Genomic DNA, 18,488 nt, shown 5'->3' with positions numbered 1-18,488 from the left:
ACAAAAAAGGAGGAAGAGAAAATAAAACGATGCAGACACTCTCCTACTTATGAAAGTTTAAGTTCTCATTTTGTGCCTTTATAATGACACAAAAGCAATATGCATTCAGTAGAAGCCATACTTCAATATTCAGTAAATTAGATAGGTATTCAACACTTCATTAAAAATAGGTTGTGTTTTAGATGATTGTGGCCAACTAAGGCTAATGCAAGTCTTCTGAGCACATTTAAGGTAGGCTAGGCTAATCTAGTTTAGCCTAGATTTTCAGTAGGTTAGTTATATTAAATGTATTTTCAACCTAGGTTATTTTTAACTTACAATGGGTTTATTGTGATGTGACCTTAAGTTGATGAACATCTGCACCTCATTATTCTCTTTACTGTAATAAATTGTAGAAATTTAAAGTTTCTAGTTAGTGCGCATGTGAAGCTTATTGGAAAGAATTCACTATTTAAATTATTATAGATAGTTTCTATATATAGATAAAGCTACATACTTAATTAACTATTGCTAAAGGAATCAGGAGAGGCAGAAATATATTCTACTGCTCTCTCTGATTGAAGGGTACGATATCATAATTAATTTCTTTTTTAAGGAAGAACCATTTATACTTTCCCTTGGGCTGGGAGTAATATAAGAATCTGAGATACAAATTCTTTCTTTCTTTCTCTTTCTTTCTCTCTCTCTTTCTTTCTCTTTCTTTCTTTCTTTCTTTCTTCCTTTCTTTCCTCTTTCCATTTCCTCTTTTTCTTCCCTCCCTTTTTCCCTTCCCTTCCCTTTCCCTTTCCCTTTCCCTTCCCCTTCCCCTTTCTCTTTCCTTTTCCCTTTCCCTTTCCTTTCCTTTTTTTATCTCTCTTTTCCCTTCTTCCTTTCCTCCCTTCTCTTCCTGCTCACCACTCCACCCTTTCTTCTTTCCTTCCTTCCTTCCATCCATCTATCCACAGTTTATTTATTATGCCAACTGACTGAAAGGGAATTAAGCATAATGAAAATGCTTTGCATCAGGAACAAAGCCTGTTACCTTCAAAACCTGTTATCGATGCTTTCATGTCCGTGGAATAGAAATGGAACTGAAACATAATACTGCAGTGTGGTGTCATGCAAAGGGGCTTGAATTTTGGGTTAGATATTCCCTTTAAAGGGAAGATGAATATAGGTCCAGAAATAGTTTGGTTTGATTCTTAGCTTTAGTATTTGTGAATTGTGAGTTTGAGCAGGTTACTTAGCATTTTAAGCCCATTTATTCATCTCTTTAATGATGATAATATTAACCTCATAGGGTAACTTTGAGGAATAGATGAGATTAATGTGTACAAATACTGGCCTCATAGGTGTTTTACTAATGTTTGCTGATGTTATTTTATTTTTGAAAAAATATGTTCAACTTACCATTATTGTCTTGAAAAGTTATAGTAACTTGTGAAATACTCGGTTTGCTCATATATAGTACTTGGCTAGTATATTAAACCATTCTGAGAACTTTTAATTAAATAATATTTTCAAGTGTATTTTCTTTTTTTTTTTTGTCAAAGGAAGGTACTCATCAATCAAACATATTTTCTAAATGAAAATAAAACTGGCTATGCTAACTCTAGAGACATCCTAATGTAGTGTCACAAATATAATAATAATGGTGATAATAATCAATATTTATTAATTATTTATGCTCTTTGTACCATTGTAAATCCTTTCTATACCTTTAATTAATCTTTCAAGCAAGCCCATAAGTTTATTGAATTTAAAATTTATCTATCTATAAAGTAGACATTCTTTTCTAATTTTATATATTGAAAAACTGGCTGGGCATGGTGGCACATGCCTGTAATCCCAGCACTTTGGGAGACCGAGGTGGGTGGATCAGGAGGTCAGGAGTTTGAGAGCAGCCTGGCCAACATGGTGAAACCCCGTCTCTACTAAAAATACAAAAATTAACTGGACATGGTGGCATGCACCTGTAATCCTAGCTACTCAGGAGGCTAAGACAAGAGAATTGCTTCAACCCGGGGGGCGAGGTTGCAGTGAGCCAAGATTGTGCCACTGCACTCCAGTATGGGTGACAGAGTGAGACTCCATCTCAAAAGAAAAAAAAAACAACAAAATAACAAAAACACACTGAGTCACAGAAAGACTGTGCAACTAGTAAGAACAGGATCCAGGAGTCTGTATTAGGGGATATAGTAATATTTAAGCTTTGGTATTCCTTCTGGTTGCAGAAAGATATTCTTCTGATAATGTAGTGAGAAAATAAAGAAAAAGTTGACTTCTATTTCAAGGAGTACAAAAAATAGAGGTAAAACGTAAAATATAAGCAATAAACAAGAAAATAATGGCCAAAACATATGGAAGAAATAAAAAAGCAAAACAAGAGTATATATTATGTGCCTATTTTCCTCCATATTAGTACTAACCATAAGAGGAATGAAATGTGCCAGTCTTGCCATCTATCTGAAGAGACAAGATGAAAACACAAGAAATAATTAGAGACGGTATACATCATATATTTAAGTACTAGATACAACTTGTGTGTTTGTGTGTGTGAGAGAGTGAGTGTGTGTGTGTGTGTGTGTGTGTGTGTGTGTAGTGGGGCAAGTTAAATATTTTCCCCCATTTGTTTTTAAAAAATCTTTTGAAGATTCCATTTGTAAAAAACTAAAAGGAAGGTTGTTGTACTGAATACCCCAATAAAAGGTTAAAAACATTGTTTCTAACTGAAAAAGAAGGTCCTGGTAATTGGAGGAGAAGGGTCAAGGTGACCGATGTTTCCTCAGACATGCCAAGATTTATCCTGGTGACAGAATGCTCTGAACCACAGAACAGAGAAGCCATAAGAAACAGGGACTGAGAAAAACAAATATGTTTAATGTCATGTTTAAGGTGATAAAAATAATAGGTCTCTTTCTCTAGGGCCTGTTTGAAAAAGATGAAAGAGGAAAGCAATCTAATTTCTTCTTCTTCCCATGTCAATTGGCTCCTTTCCTTTCTCTCTCCCTTTCCCTTCCCCTTTCCTTTTCCTTTCAGCTTATACTTTAGATACCAAGTTAAACATAAGCCAGTTCAGTACCTGAGCATATCTATAGTAGTGTTTTTTCAAAGTAGGATCTCCATGCTATCATTATCAAGGTTATCTCCAGTGCTTGTTAAAAATGCTTATTCTTGCTTACAGTGCCAGGTCTCCTAAATAATTGTAGGTGATATCTGAAAATTGAGAACTACTCTGGGTCTATGTGGAAGTCAGATCCCTAACATGATCTTTAAATAAACCAGCTGAGCTATATTTACCTATTACAATGGGGATTCACTGACCTCTGGTCAAAGACTGAGGAAAGACAAGAAAATATTTAATTTATTTCATTTCATTCAGAAATAGTGACTGCTATGAAGGCCAGGGCGAAGAGCACATCAAGACTCTTGGCACTCCTGGTGGATAAAATAGGACACAAGACTGTAGACCCACTGAGCTTGGACTGAGTCTTGGGCATCCATGTGTCTGTAAGTGGCAGTGCTTCCCCATTTCTCAGTCTGCTGGCCATACAGCATGCTTGAGCTTCCTCATTTTCTTGACTCTGTGAATGCATCCCTGAAGCAAAGCGCAGGGGCCTCAAGTGGCTGAAATTGAGAACCTATTGCTCAGCCAGTCCTTAGAGTATGCCTCTCAGTTCCTGTAAGAACTATGTATCATAACCCTGCTATCATTACATTATTATTAAATATAATCATAGAAGTGCTTGAAAAAATATAGGAAGTGACAGTAACATACATTGGGTGATAGTAACATATATAGTGTTAGACACTATTCTAAGCACCTTCATGTAGTCCTTGCAGAAACACCATGGAGCTAATATTTTACCCCTAATACAGATGTACAAACTAAGGCCAGAGAGGTTAGGTAAGTTGTTGGAAATTTTTTGTTAGTGCCAGTGCAGATATCAAAATCCAAATAGAGGAATTTCCCAACCAGCACTCTGAATCAACATACCATATGGTCTCTTCAATAAGGTATAATAAGTACAGATAAAAATTACATAACCTTGGGATGAAGAAGGCTCTCTATGTGTGACAACACAGAAGAAGCAATATAAGAATATATAGTTAGTATGGAAATAAAGAAAAAACAAATGAGAAAAGCAAAGGCTATTTATTCCGAGCTTGCTATAGCAAAAGAGTCACTTACTATCACGTGTATTTGGGCAGAGACTCAGGCAAGCAGAGAAGGGCAAACCTTTACAGTGGGAAAAGGGGAAGACTTCAGGTTTACCCTGAGTGGAGGCTTTTGTCATGAGGAAGCTGTATGTGGAATCACTAGAAGTGGGGCATCCTGCTTGGTTACAGGAATGGGGCCAAAAATTAAGGAAGCCGTCAGTTATTAATCAAGGCTTGATCATTTGGGGCTGCCTGCTGCAGAAGTTATTGGTTAGCTTGCTGAAGCTGAGTTGTCCTTAGGGATAGCATTTTCTGTTCTTACAAGTATGATGTAGCAGGCTGGCTTCCTGGGTCATTTATTGTAGATAAGGGGTTAGTTTCCTGGGCAGACGGCTATAGGTTGTGGGTCAAGAGTCCCTATTTATATATGGACTGGCCACTGTCAATTTGCATAGTCAGTTTCTCAATAGATTTGAAAACAAAACATAAAACGTCCTTGTCTTAGGAAAAAAAAAATTGAGATGAACATTAAAATAGGAAATATAATTACAAAAGATAGGACAAAACATATGAACAGGTTAATATAGTTAGCATACAAAGAATTGTAACAAATTATGAAGAAATTGTTAAAAATCTCAGTGGAAAATGTAATCAGAGCAATAACAGGTAATTCACAAAAGAAGAAAATATACTTAACTAAAAATGCAAATAAAATGAGTTTTAATTTTGAGGCTATTACATTGACAAATATTAAAATGACTGACAAAAGTTAATGGCAGCAGGAGTTGGAAGAAACAGATATTCTGAGACGTTGCTCATGGTAGTCTAAATTGGTCCAGCTTTCCTGAAAGGCAATTTGGCAACAGTATCAAATGCCTTAAACATATGTCATCTCTTTGGGCCAGCAATGCTCTTCTAGGAATTTATTCTAAGAAGTAATAAAGCAAATGCACAAACATGAAGGAAGAAGGATGAGTCAAAACTAACCTACGAGTCAAGCAATAATGAGTTTCTTAAGTAAATTATGTAGTTCCTAAAAACGGTGATGTAGAAATGTAATAAGTGATGTGGAAAGTAATATATTAGGTTTTAAATGAGCATCATGTATTTGAGAAAGCAATCTAGAAGAATAAACACCTAAAAGCTAACAATTCCTATCTTTGAACGAATCATAGGGTTTTGAAAATGCTTTATTTATTTTTAGTTTATCAGTCATTTCTAATTTTCATAATGAATATTGTTCAAAACGAGCATTCATTCTTTAAGACATAAAACTATATAAAGGAGGCTGGGCGCGGTGGCTCAAGCCTGTAATCCCAGCACTTTGGGAGGCCGAGACGGGTGGATCACGAGGTCAGGAGATCGAGACCATCCTGGCTAACACGGTGAAACCCCCTCTCTACTAAAAAAATGCAAAAAAACTAGCCGGGCGAGGTGGTGGGCGCCTGTAGTCCCAGTTACTCGGGAGGCTGAGGCAGGAGAATGGCGTAAACCCGGGAGGCGGAGCTTGCAGTGAGCTGAGATCCGGCCACTGCACTGCAGCCTGGGCGACAGAGCAAAACTCCGTCTCAAAAAAAAAAAAAACCTATATAAAGGAAACATATATAGTTCTTAATCTCTCCACTTAGAAAATACCTGTCACATGAAAAAAAGTAATCCATACACATTATTAGATTATTCATACATTGTTCAGATGTTTATAATGAAAATCAGAACTTTCTTCCTCTGCTCCTCTGTCCTTCCCCAGAAAATAGTTATCGCTAACAGAATTTTATATATTGTTTTGCCAATATCTTAAGAGGAAAAAAGTTTATCCATCAAAAAAGGAGAAGAAAATTAATAGCAATTCCAGCCTGGTGTTGTTGGCTCAAGAAATAAATGCTACCTTCTGTTTCTCCTTAGCTCTTGTCTGAAATCCCAGCTTTCCATATAATTGGCTTCAAACTAAGATAATCTAAGTCATGCCATACAATCCATATTAGAATATAGACTTTTGTAAGTCCGGGACTTCAAATATTCATTTTTATCTTCCACTCAAATATACATTCAAAAAGGAACAGTATATTCAATAGGCTGACCATACATTTATTATGTTGCAATCTTGATGGACAGTTGCATCATTCCCGATTATCCATGATGCTAAAAATTATTGCTATACTTCCATTGGACAGAGGAATTGAAATAGAAAACTGAACCAATTTAAATAAATTTAGAGCTACATTTTCAATGCTAAAAACAAGTTTTGATTTTTTTTTTTAGTGTTGTTTCTCCAAGAGAAGTGATCATCTCGTGTCCAAACTACAGACTTTCTCATAAAGAAAATTCGTAGTGGGCTCTTATTTTCATGATGAAAACATTCAGATTTGAATTACTTCATCAAAAGAAGGAGATGACTCATGATTAGCCAAACATGAGCACCCAGAGCAGTATAGGGTAAATTTTTCAAAAAGATATTACTTCTCTATAAATGAGAGCTCTTGTGTTCATATTTAATTCTTCACAGGTAAATGTACTGTCTACACAAGCTGGTAGGTGTTACCAGCATCTAAGTAAGCAAGAGCACCATATTGCATAGAGGTTGCATAGTTACTTCACTAAGTGATTAAATCCTCTACCAAAAAATCTTAGTATTATTTTTTTCTCCACAGAATTTTTGAACTAAATTAAAAACAGTTTATACTTATCAAAGACTTTGTTCAATACAGTTTTCAAATATTTTTTACCTTAAAATAGGATTGTAAAATATCAGAACTAAACAAAGATCCAAGAGCTGTTTAGTTCTGATATTTTATAATCCTCATTTAAGGTAAAAAATATTTGAAAACTTCATTGAACAAAGTCTTTGATAAGTAAAAAATGTTTTTAATTTATGAAAAACAGTCTTCTGAAGCCTACAACCTTATGAATGTTCACATTATATTCCATTCAGCATCACTAACCCTTACCTTTCTGGTTTACTAAGTCAGCATGGTGTGGCCCAACTTTATACTTTGATTTTGGCAGCATTGCTTAAGGCCTTTGAATTTTCTGTCTTCCATCTATTCTTACACCCCTGTGGTAGGTAACCACCAAAAGCTGGAAGACTACTTCTATACTTCCTACTGATAAAATGTTTCACCACAAATTGGATTAGTTATAATAACTCACTATGCTGTCCTTGAGAATATGCTTTTCAAAATAAACATGACTGTTTTTGCCATTACAGTACCTGGGTTGCATGGTGTATATGCTGAACAATCCAGTTGACAATGTTGGCACAGTAATATGAGTGTCACCCTTGGAGCTGAGCAATATGTTGTTCTTGCTTATATAGGCGCTGGTCACAACTAACCAAGATGTGGATGGTCAGCAAAGGTATCCTGGAAGTAATGTATTAATTTATTCATTCTGTTATTTATTCATTCAAATAAATGTTGTTTAACTTCCATATTCCAGGCATTTACTAGGTTTGCATATCCAATGAGGGGCAAAGTGAACATAGTGCCCACCCACATACAAATAATGGCCTAGCTGCCTGTTTGAGAATACAGGTATAGAACAAATAAATATAGAGGTACAAATTTCAATTGCTATGAAGAGAAGTAATAGTGTCATGTATAACTGCAACACTGGAATTGAATACTTAGCAAAATATCTTTCAATTAAAAAATGTATTATAGTTCCAGCTGCTCAGGAGACTGAGGCAGGAGAATCACTTGAACCTGGAAAGTGGAAGTTGCAGTGAGCCGAGATTGTGCCATTGCACTCCAGCCTGGGCAGCAAGAGCAAAACTCCACCTCAAAAAAAAAGTAATACAAAGATATTTTTACCAAACAAATAATCAGAAGACTGCCCATTATTGAAAATCTAGAAAAAATTTTTCAGGTCAAAAGAAACTGGTCTCTGACTAAATGTTTGAGTTTTAAGCAGAAATGAGGATTGAATAAAGTAGTAAATTAGTAAACAAATATAAATAAATGCTGAGTCTGTAAAATAAAAATATAACATCTGTTGGGCTGAACATAGAAACAAAAAGTATGAATTTAAAGTGTTAGATAACCCCAAAAATGTCAGATATCCAAGATAAATAAATTGAAATGGGTGCATTAATGTTGAAGTTTTAAGACACTAATATTTTCAAAAAAGAGGGTAAATAATTTATTAATTACAAACGTTATTAAGTCAGTTATGCATGCTATAATTGTTAATATTACCATGAAAAGAAAAGAAACAGAGGGCCTAAATTTTATAGTAATAATGGGAGAAAACATCATTAAAGATATTTAATCATCCAAAACAAATAGGAAAATAGATAAAAATGGAGACCATAGATAGGCAATATAATACAAGACGGTGGAAATAAGTTGAAACATGTTAGTTATTCCATTCAATCATAATGAACCAAGTGCTGTAATTTAGAAAAAAAAAGATAAGACAAGGAAAATGAGTCTATTTTGTCTATAAGAAATATGTCTAAAATGCATATGTATAGAAAATTTTGAAAGTTAATAGATGGAAAAACACATGCCAGTAAATCCTAATGAAGAGGTAGCTGATATAACTGCTTATTCAGAAACAACAGAGATGTTAAGTCAAATATTAGCAAAATTAAAAGCATTTCAAAATGATAAGAGTTAATGAGCAGAACAGTGTAGCAATTTTTAAGTTGTATGGATATATTAGCAAAGTCTCATATTATTCAAAACAAAAATTAACAGAAACACAATGAGAAACTGATAAATCTCCAGAGTTAGAAAGTTCAGCACTCCTCTCTCAGAAACTGACAGTCAAGCATTCAAAAATGGCAAGATATAAAATATTTGAGAAACGTAATTAACTAAGTTGACTCATCGACTACAGAATGCACATTAATTTCAATCATGCACAGATCATTTATAAATATTTAACACATACCAGGTCATAAAATATGTCTAAGCACAAACTTTCAGAAAATTGAAGAGAATGTTTCCCAACACATTTTATGAGACCAGCATTACTCTAATAGTAAAACCAGACAAAGACTTTACAATAAAAAACTATAGAGCAATATTTATCATGAGCATACATGGAAATAATTTCAACTAAATTTTAGAAAATCATCTTGAACTATATATACAAATAAATTTATACTGTGATGAATTTTGATTTATCCCAGCAATACAAATTTGGTTTGACATTTAAATATCAACCCATATAATTCATCTCATTAACAGACTAAAAATATACACACACATACCAAAAAATTTTGTGAGCATCTCAAGAGATGCAGGAAAAGCATTTGACAAAACTAACATCCATTACTGATGAATATTATCAGAAAAAAAGAAATAGAGGAGACATTCTTTATCTGTTAAATGCCATCTATGAAAATCTTTCAGCGAACATCATTATTAAAGGTGAAAAAAGTGAATGTATTCTTCTAAGATTAGAAACAAAGTAAGGATATTTAGTTTCAACACTACTAATTAACATTATACTGAAGGTTCCAGTTAGTGCAATAAGGCAAGAAAAAGTTTTAATGACACATTATTGGAAAGGAAGAAGTAGAATTGTCTTTATTTACAGAAAACACAATTGGTTATGTAAAAGATCTTATGAAATCTAAAAAATAAGCTAATAAATCTAATATGTGAGTTTAGCAAGGTTGTAGAATATATGATCAATATTCAAAATCAATTGGATTTTTATGTCCTAGCAACCAGTAATCAAATATTGAAATGTTAAAAATATAATTTACAATAGCTTCAAAATATTAAATATTAAGGGACAAATCTGAAAAAAGATGCACAATGCTGGTACAATAAGAAAATAGAAAATGCAGAGATAATTTTAAGAAGTCTTAAAACAATGGAAATACTATGTTCACAGAGTGGATGGCTTAATATTGTTAATGTGCCAATTGTCTCTAAATTCATCTATATATTTAATATTCTATCAGTCCATGTTCCAAGGTCATTCTGTGTAGGCTTTTTACAGGCTAATGTGAAAATTCATATTGAATATAAAGAATCTAGTCTATCTAAAATAACACTGAAGATAATAAAGTTGCTGTATACCTATTATCAAGGTATATACTACTTGCTATCAAAATTTACTATAAAGTTACGGTAATCAAGATACTGTGGTATTGGCATGATAATTGACAAACAGATCAGTGGAACTAAATCAAGTTCAGACATAACCTGCAAATACATAGTTAATTGAATTCAGCAAGACTGAAGAAGCAATTCATAGGAGAGGCATAATTTTTTCCAACAAATTATTCTTGAGCAATTTAAATATCCATATGCAAAATATCTTAATTTGCATTCATTTAATTAAGTTCATACATATGATATCAAAAGTAACTCAAGAATAGATAATAGATCTAAATATAAAACTTAAAACTATATACATTCTAAAAGAATACATAGGAGTCAATCTTTTTGGTTTTGGGTTAAGCAAAGATTCCTTAGACACAGCAACAAAATTTACAATACAAGAAAGGAACAAAAGTACATTAGACTTCATAAAATTCATATATCTGTTCCTTGGTATATACTGTAAGCAGAATGAATACAAAAACATTACAGAGTGGGAGAAAAAAATTGCAAATATCATGTCTAATAATGAAACCATATGTAGAACATACAAAGAATTCTCAAAATTCTATAACAAAAATTTAACAACTTCATGAAAAACATGGGCAAAAGATTAGAAGAGATACTTTACAAAGTGAAATTCAGTTTGCAAATAAGCACATGAAAAGTTGCCCAAACTCTTTAGTCATTAGGGAAAGGCAAATTAATACACCAATGATAAACTCTCATATACCTATTAGAATAACTAAAGTTAAAAATACTAACATACCAAACACTGGCAAGTGTGTGGAACAAGTGAACTCTTGTATATTTCTGGTGGGAATGAAAAAATGATACAAATCATTTTGCAAAATAGTTTGACAATTTCTTAAAAATTTAAATGTATACCTACATATGACCCCACCTTTCTACTTTTAGTTATTTATCCTAGAGAAATAAAAAAAATACAAATACTTATATACCAATGTTCAGAGATGCTTTATTTGTAATAGTCAAAACTATATACAACCCAAATACTCATTAAACAAATTGTGTTTTATCAATATAATGCAATTCTACTCAACAAAAATAATAAACTATTGATATATACAACATAGATGAATCTCAAAAGAATAATACTGAACTGAAAGTAGCTAGACCATAAAAGAATACCTAGTATATAATTCTAATTATATAAAGTTCTAGACAATGCAAACTAATGCATAGTGACAGAAAGTAGTTCAGTGGTTAGAAGCAAATTGTGAGAGAGACTTGAGGATAGGTAAAGCAAGGTATTACTAAGAGACATGAGAAAACTTTTGAGGGTATGTGTAGTTCATCACCTTGATTGTGATGATGCTTCACTAATATGTATGTGTGTGCATGTGTGTGTAAATATACACATATATACATATATAGATCAAAATTATATACTTTTAAATTTTTTTAGTGTAGATATTAAGTTATACTTCAATACATTTTTAAAAGCTACTGAGGGCTGGACTGTAAATTAAAATTAAAGTCCAACAAAAATCATGTACTGTAAATGCAAAAATTATTTTAAAAATCCTAGGAAATGCAAATACTGAAGACTACTGTACCATATAAAAATGATAATACATCACAGTCAAGCTCAGTTTATCACAGGAATGTAAGCTAACTTAGCATGAAAAACATAATCATTTTAAGTCATCAAAACAACAAACTGAAAAAATTATTTTCAATATATTCAGAAACAGCATTTGGTTAAATTCAACATCTATTCTTTACTTCTTAAAAAATGGTTATCTAGGAATAGAAGGTCTCATTAATATGATAAAAAGTATCTACTATAAAGCCTTCTACAAACATATTATTTTATGATCAAATGTCAAAAGCTTTTTCTTCAATTAAAGAATAAGACACTATTATCACTGACCTCAAGGTCTCAGCCAGTGCAATAACGACAGGAGAAAAGGTAGAAAAATTTTTAAAAAAGAAAACAATTTGAAGGAAGAAATTCTCATTATTCATAAATGAAATGCTTATATGTAGAGAAATGTGCAAATAAATATTTAAATTTATAAGAGATCTTAGCAAATTCAATATATACAATAATCCCTATAAAATATTAATTGCATGTTTATATACAATCAAAACTTTTAGTCAATACAAATTTTGAAACCTATCATTTACATGTTTATATAAATTAGTTAAAACCTGCAAAAGAATCTAATAAAATATGTACAAGAGCTTTACAGATAAAATTTATTACTTTATTGAGAAACATTATATAAGACCTAAGGACATGGAAAGATACACGGTGTTAATAGATTGCACATAAATGATTTGTACATTCAGTGCAGTCATAGTCTTGATCCTAATAAGCTGATTTTTTTATTTATATGGAATTGCAAAGAGTTGAAAATAGCCAAGACATTTTTGTAGGAGAAGAGTGTAGGAGAACTTGCTCTATTAACTTTATGTATTGCAGTCCAATAGTAATAAAGACAGTATGGTATTGGCAAACATAGATCAATGAGATAGAATAGAGAGCTTAGAACCAGCGTTAAGCATAAATGAATATTTGATTTATTATGATGCTACTGTAGAGAGGTATAGAAGAAACAAACTTTTCAATAAACCATGCTAGAATAATTGACTATCAATATTTTTTTAAAGTGAACTCCTGACTATCACCATATTAAAAATAAATCCATTTGTGAGGACGTAAATTGATCTTTAACATATAACAGTAAATGGTAAAAAGCTATAAAGCTTTTAAAAAGAATATAGAGAAATATATTTAGACCTTTGGGTAGAAAAGTATTTCTTAAACAAGATCCAAAACACAGAGCCATAAAGACTTATAAAGAGGAATGAATTAAATGAATAAGTACCAATAATCGAAAGATAATTTATTACAGAGACAACATCAGTTACAGAGTAGGAAAAGATATTTAAGTTTTCCATAATGAATAAAGAACCAGTTTCCAGAATATATAATAAACTTTTAATAATCAAAGTGAAAAGAGGCAGATATTTCAACAGAGAAATTGGCAAAGAATTAGGAAGAGGCTCAAAACAGAATAGCTAAGTGACCAGTAAGTTTAAAGTTTATGTGAATATTCATTAGTAATTATGGAAAGACAAATTGTAATTACAATGAAATACCAATACACATGCTCCACATTGTCAGATACTAAAACTTCCTTGGCTGTATCAAGAGTTAGCAAGAATATAACACACATGAACTACCAGCACAACATAATGGAAGCTAGTATGGTATTAACTAGTAATACTATACATGGAATAAAAATTCCACATATATCCTATGGAGTGGTCTTTTCATTTCTAAGTGTATACATGATAATTTTTATGTTTATATGCAACACAAAGCAAGATGTAAGAATGTTCAAAGGAGTCTTTTCCAAACTTTCCAGAAATTTAAAACAGTACTTTAATAGCATAATGGATAAGCAAATTGCAATATCAATAAACTACAGAATAGTATAGAGCAATAAAAATCAATGAACTAATTCTATGTACAATATGGCTAAAATTTGTCATATTAATATTGAATAAAAGTAGCAAGTTATAGAAATCTATGCAGTATGATTCTAGTTATATAGTGTTCGAAACTGCCAACATTAAGGTATTTTGCTTAGGGATGATAAAAGAAGAACCAATATTAAGGAAAAACAAAGAATTAATTATATTTAATGTCAGAAAAGTGCTTGCCCCAAAGAAAATGGCATGGTAGGTGCAAATACATGTAAATGGAATGGTAGGTGCAACTACATGTTGGGATTCTGAAAAGGCTGATAATATTTTGCTTGTTCTGTGTAATATTTAGATGAGTGTTGTTTACAGCTATTTAGTAAACTGAACCTATATTTTATGTACATCTATATGTATCAATTCTATTTCACAACAGTAGAGTTTAGAAAATAAAAATCACATGTCTTTGGAAAACCTGGGCTTTTTCCCTGGCCTGCTCCAGGCTTTGTAATACTAGGAAAGCTTCGATATCAGTTTCTTATGAGGCACTGAAGCAACTATCAGCAAATGGTCTAAGTCAGGGGATGGCACGTGTGTCTTTGAGCCTGCTCCAGCACTACCCATGGATCAGAAGTGAGTTCTCTGAAAATTTTTATTCCTGCTTCTTACCCATACCACAAAACAAGATGCAAGAATGTTCAAAAGCAGCCTTTACCTACTGTCTAAAAACTTAGCATAAATGGATCTTTGATTTATTATGGTGTTACTGCAGAAAAGTGTAGAAAAAAACAAACTTTTCAGTATACCATGCTGGAATAATTGACTATTAATATATTTTTAAGTAAACTCTTGACTCTCACCATACTGAGAAAAAAATCAATTTGTAAGGATCTAAGTTGATCTTTAAGATCTAAAAGTTAATGTTTAAAGCTATATAGCTTTTACACACACCTTCTATACACAGCTGTACCTCCAGTCTTAAAACTAAGATCTCTAGACTGACTTGCAAGCTGCAAGAGAAAATGTATAGTGCTGCTTCAATCTGAAGGTAAAGGCTCATGACTTGAGTGTAACCAGTCACAATGGAGCACTTCACCTACTCAGTGGAGGCTGCAAATTGTCCCTTCATGTGAACTGACAGCACCTCAAACACTGGATTGGTTTGGCAGTGAAGCAGGGAAACTGTGTTGAAGTGAAAATAATCTGATACACAAAAATGTTCAAAGTCGTTATAACAGTAGAGAAATGTTATGGTTGGTGCAAGAGCAAGTCATTACTGAAGGCAAATGACTGAACTAAAGAAATTTGATTTCCCTTGGATTTTAACTTCATGGGTGGCTGCCTACAAGAAAATTCAATATATATCTGGGACTTTTGCCTCTCTGTCAATGTGACTGAAATCAGCCTATGAAATCCAAATAAGATCATTCCACAAAGAACTAGGAAAATATTTGAAAGCTATATTTTTAATCAGAATTCAGAATTCCTCAAGACTACAGTTTCTTTGTCAGATTAGTTTGCAGCATCATAAAAATTTCAATTTCGTATGTGTTGAAAGGGGACAGTTTGATTCCCAGCTGAAAAAGGTCCGTTTGAGATGAAGCTTAGACAGTGAAACATCACTAGATAATGATAGCAGGGGAATCACGCCTGGTTGTTTGAAAAGTGCTAGTTTCTGTAATTAGCAAAAGTAATATCTAAGATATAAGGAGGGAAACTGATAGAATAATTTCAGATCCCATTCTGGATTTAATTTCCATTCTATCCTGGCAGAAGCCCCGGTTTGTTGGATCTAGTGAAAAGAATACATGTAGAAAGGATCATAGGTCATTGAGACCACATTATCTGCTTTGGTGTTCTCTGGCCCAACATTCTAAAGCAGGGTATCCAATCCTTTGGCTCCCCTGGGCCACACTGGAAGAAGAAGAAGAGTTGTCCTGAGCCATACATAAAATACACTAACACTAACAATAGCTCATGAGCTACAACATAATGTTTTAAGAAAGTTTACGAATTTGTGTTTGGCCGGCATCCTGAGCCACGTGCTGCCTGCAAGCTGCGGGTTGGCTTGTCTGAAGGCAGAATAAATAAAACATTAGGTAAGACACAGGCATGACCCCCTGAGCCTTCTTCCCATGGGGAAGCAGGCTGCAATTATACACTGGAAGTGAATGAAGAACAAGAAAAACTGCTTGATTAAATAGTAAACTACTTCAGACCACGGGTTATACCTTTCTTTCATTTCTCTGTATTCTACAAGCCAACCTCACACTTCCTAACACAATGTTCCTGTGAATCATCCACTCAACAACTATTGATTTGCTGACAGATATGCAACTTGCTTGTTTGGGGCCACTGAGAAAGCCACAAGATTGAATATAAGTACTCTTCCCTGCAGTTCTCACATCAGTTGACCCTGTACAGATGCGAGAAGCTAACACTTCCATTTCATATGACAAAAAGGATATTTTATTTTAGGATCTATCTTATTCTAGGAGATAATTATGATGAATGGTTAGCAAGATCACTTCAGTCCCCTAAAAATATCAAATGAGGATCTAGGTATCTTTAACAACTGGCTCAGGCTTAAGAGAGGCAGGAAAAAAAATAAATAAATAAAAACAGTACGTCAGAGTAAATCAGTTAGGGTACACTTCATAGCCACGTATCATAATGTCCCGAGGAAGAAAGAAAATGTTCTCGTTACAGACTTTTCAGCAAGTGTCCTGAGATCCACCCTGACTGGGCTGTTTATATCACTTGCTTGTCCCCATACCAGTGATTGTAGTCAAGGAAATAGAATGGGCTAATTACCATAAGCCAAGAAGGCTTGACCTTGAAGAAGTTCATTTTTCTCACAGTTTCTTAAGTGAGGTAAGAATAGAAACCTGAACCAAAATTTGAAAGTCACAGGAAAGAGAAAACTATTCTGGAAAGACTAACCTAAAAAAATAAACAGAAGGAAAAACAGAAAAGCAAAAAGGAAAATAAAAACCAGTCTCAATGGTTCTCAACTTTGGCTGTAGGTCAGAATCACCCGGGAGCATTTAAAACTCCTAATGGCAAGGCAGCATCCCAGGCCAAATAAAATAGAATCTCTTGGGGGAAAGGGTTGGGCAGAACTTTTCTATGGCTTTACAGTTGATTCCAACGTGCCCTTCAACGAAATCACTGCATTGCATGGGAGGAGTTTATTATGGGAAGACAGAACTCATATCTGTCAGCTTCTCTCCTTATGTGGGGATGTTGAGGAGAGATGAGTTGGTTTTATTCCCCAAGCTCTGACAGCTTAAAGCCACCTGAGCTGACAGTTGCATTTCCCCTTACAAAGTGGCTTAAATGTAGTGGAATTGTACTTTTCCAGCTTCACAATGAACAACACAAAGGTTACAACAGCGGCTAAATCCCACGTGGGAAGCACAGAGAAAGTCATTGTAAGTACTGCTTTTCCAGAGTGACAGAAAATAGAGGGGGATTATAGTTGGGTTTAAAATACTCTTTTCTTCCCTTCACCATTAAGAGTATTTTTTAGAGTGTGCAACCATGAGTCCAGCATGGCCAGCTGCAGCACAGCTTTGTTTTGTTTTGTTCTCTGAGTCTTATCACTATCCTTTCATTTATTTATTACTCATTCTCTCACTCTCTGTTTGCTGCTCTGGATTCTGTAGTTACCCTTTAGAGAATTTAGCAGATGAATCAAGCCCAAGACTGAATTACAACAGAGAGAAACCAAAGCCCCCTCCAGACTCCTAGTTTCCTGGTTTTCCTTTCTTCTTCTCCTTCTTTTGTTTTGTTTTGGTAAAGAGGAATGAAAAAATAAAAAATAGGTTTTTGTTGTTGTTTGACTTCTGAAACTGCTTTGGCTTTTTCGGAAAATCTTCTCTTTCTATTAGTTCATATTGTGTTGTTCAGAAAACACTTTACTGAAAAAAAAATCAGCTGCACTGGGTGCGCTGGCTCACGCCTATAATCCCAGCACTTTGGGAGGCTGAGGCGGGCAGGTCATGAGGTCAGGAGTTCGAGACCAGCCTGACCAACAAGGTGAAATCCCATCTTTACTAAAAAATACAAAAATCAGTCCAGTGTGGTGGCACGTGCCTGTAATCCCAGCTACTCAGGAGACTGGAGCAGGATAATTGCTTGAACCCTGGAGGCAGAGGTTGCAGTGAAACAAGATCGTGCCACTGCACTCCAGCCTGGATGACAGAGCGAGACTCCATCTCAAAACAAACAAACACAAAAAATCAGCTACAATTGGCCTATGTTTTGTCCTAAATTCATTCCTTTACCATTAATTTGTTAATAAAACATACATTATTGAATGGCTAATGTATGCCAGGCACTGTACTAGGCTCTGGAGATAAAGTGGTGCCAAAAATAAATGAATAAAGTCTCTGTCCTTATGAAGCTTACTTTTTTAAAATGAAGAATCATTTACGTTTTAAATTTTTAGTTTTTTTTTAACTTTTATTTTGGGTTTCGGGGCACATGTAAAGGCATGCTACATAGGTAAACGTGTCATGGGGGATTTTTATACATATTATTTCATCATCTGGGTATCAAGCTCAGTACCCAATAGTTATCTTTTCTGCTTCTCTCCCTCTTCTCACCCTCCCCCCTCAAGTGGGCCCCAGTGTCTATTGTTTCCTTTTTGTGCTCATGATTCTTTTTTTTTTTTTTTTTTTTTGAGATGGAGTCTCATTCTATCACCCAGGCTGGAGTACAGTGGCACAATCTCTGCTCACTGCACCCTCCGCCTCCTGGTTTCAAGTGATTCTCCTGCCTCCGCCTCCTGAGTAGCTGGGATTACAGATGCGTGCCACCATGCCC

The sequence above is a fragment of the Colobus angolensis genome, unplaced genomic scaffold (assembly GCF_000951035.1).
Source record: "Colobus angolensis palliatus isolate OR3802 unplaced genomic scaffold, Cang.pa_1.0 Scaffold190, whole genome shotgun sequence".
Taxonomy (NCBI): Eukaryota; Metazoa; Chordata; class Mammalia; order Primates; family Cercopithecidae; genus Colobus; species Colobus angolensis.
The sequence above is the reverse complement of the archived record's forward strand: the minus strand, read 5'-3'. Positions refer to the sequence as shown.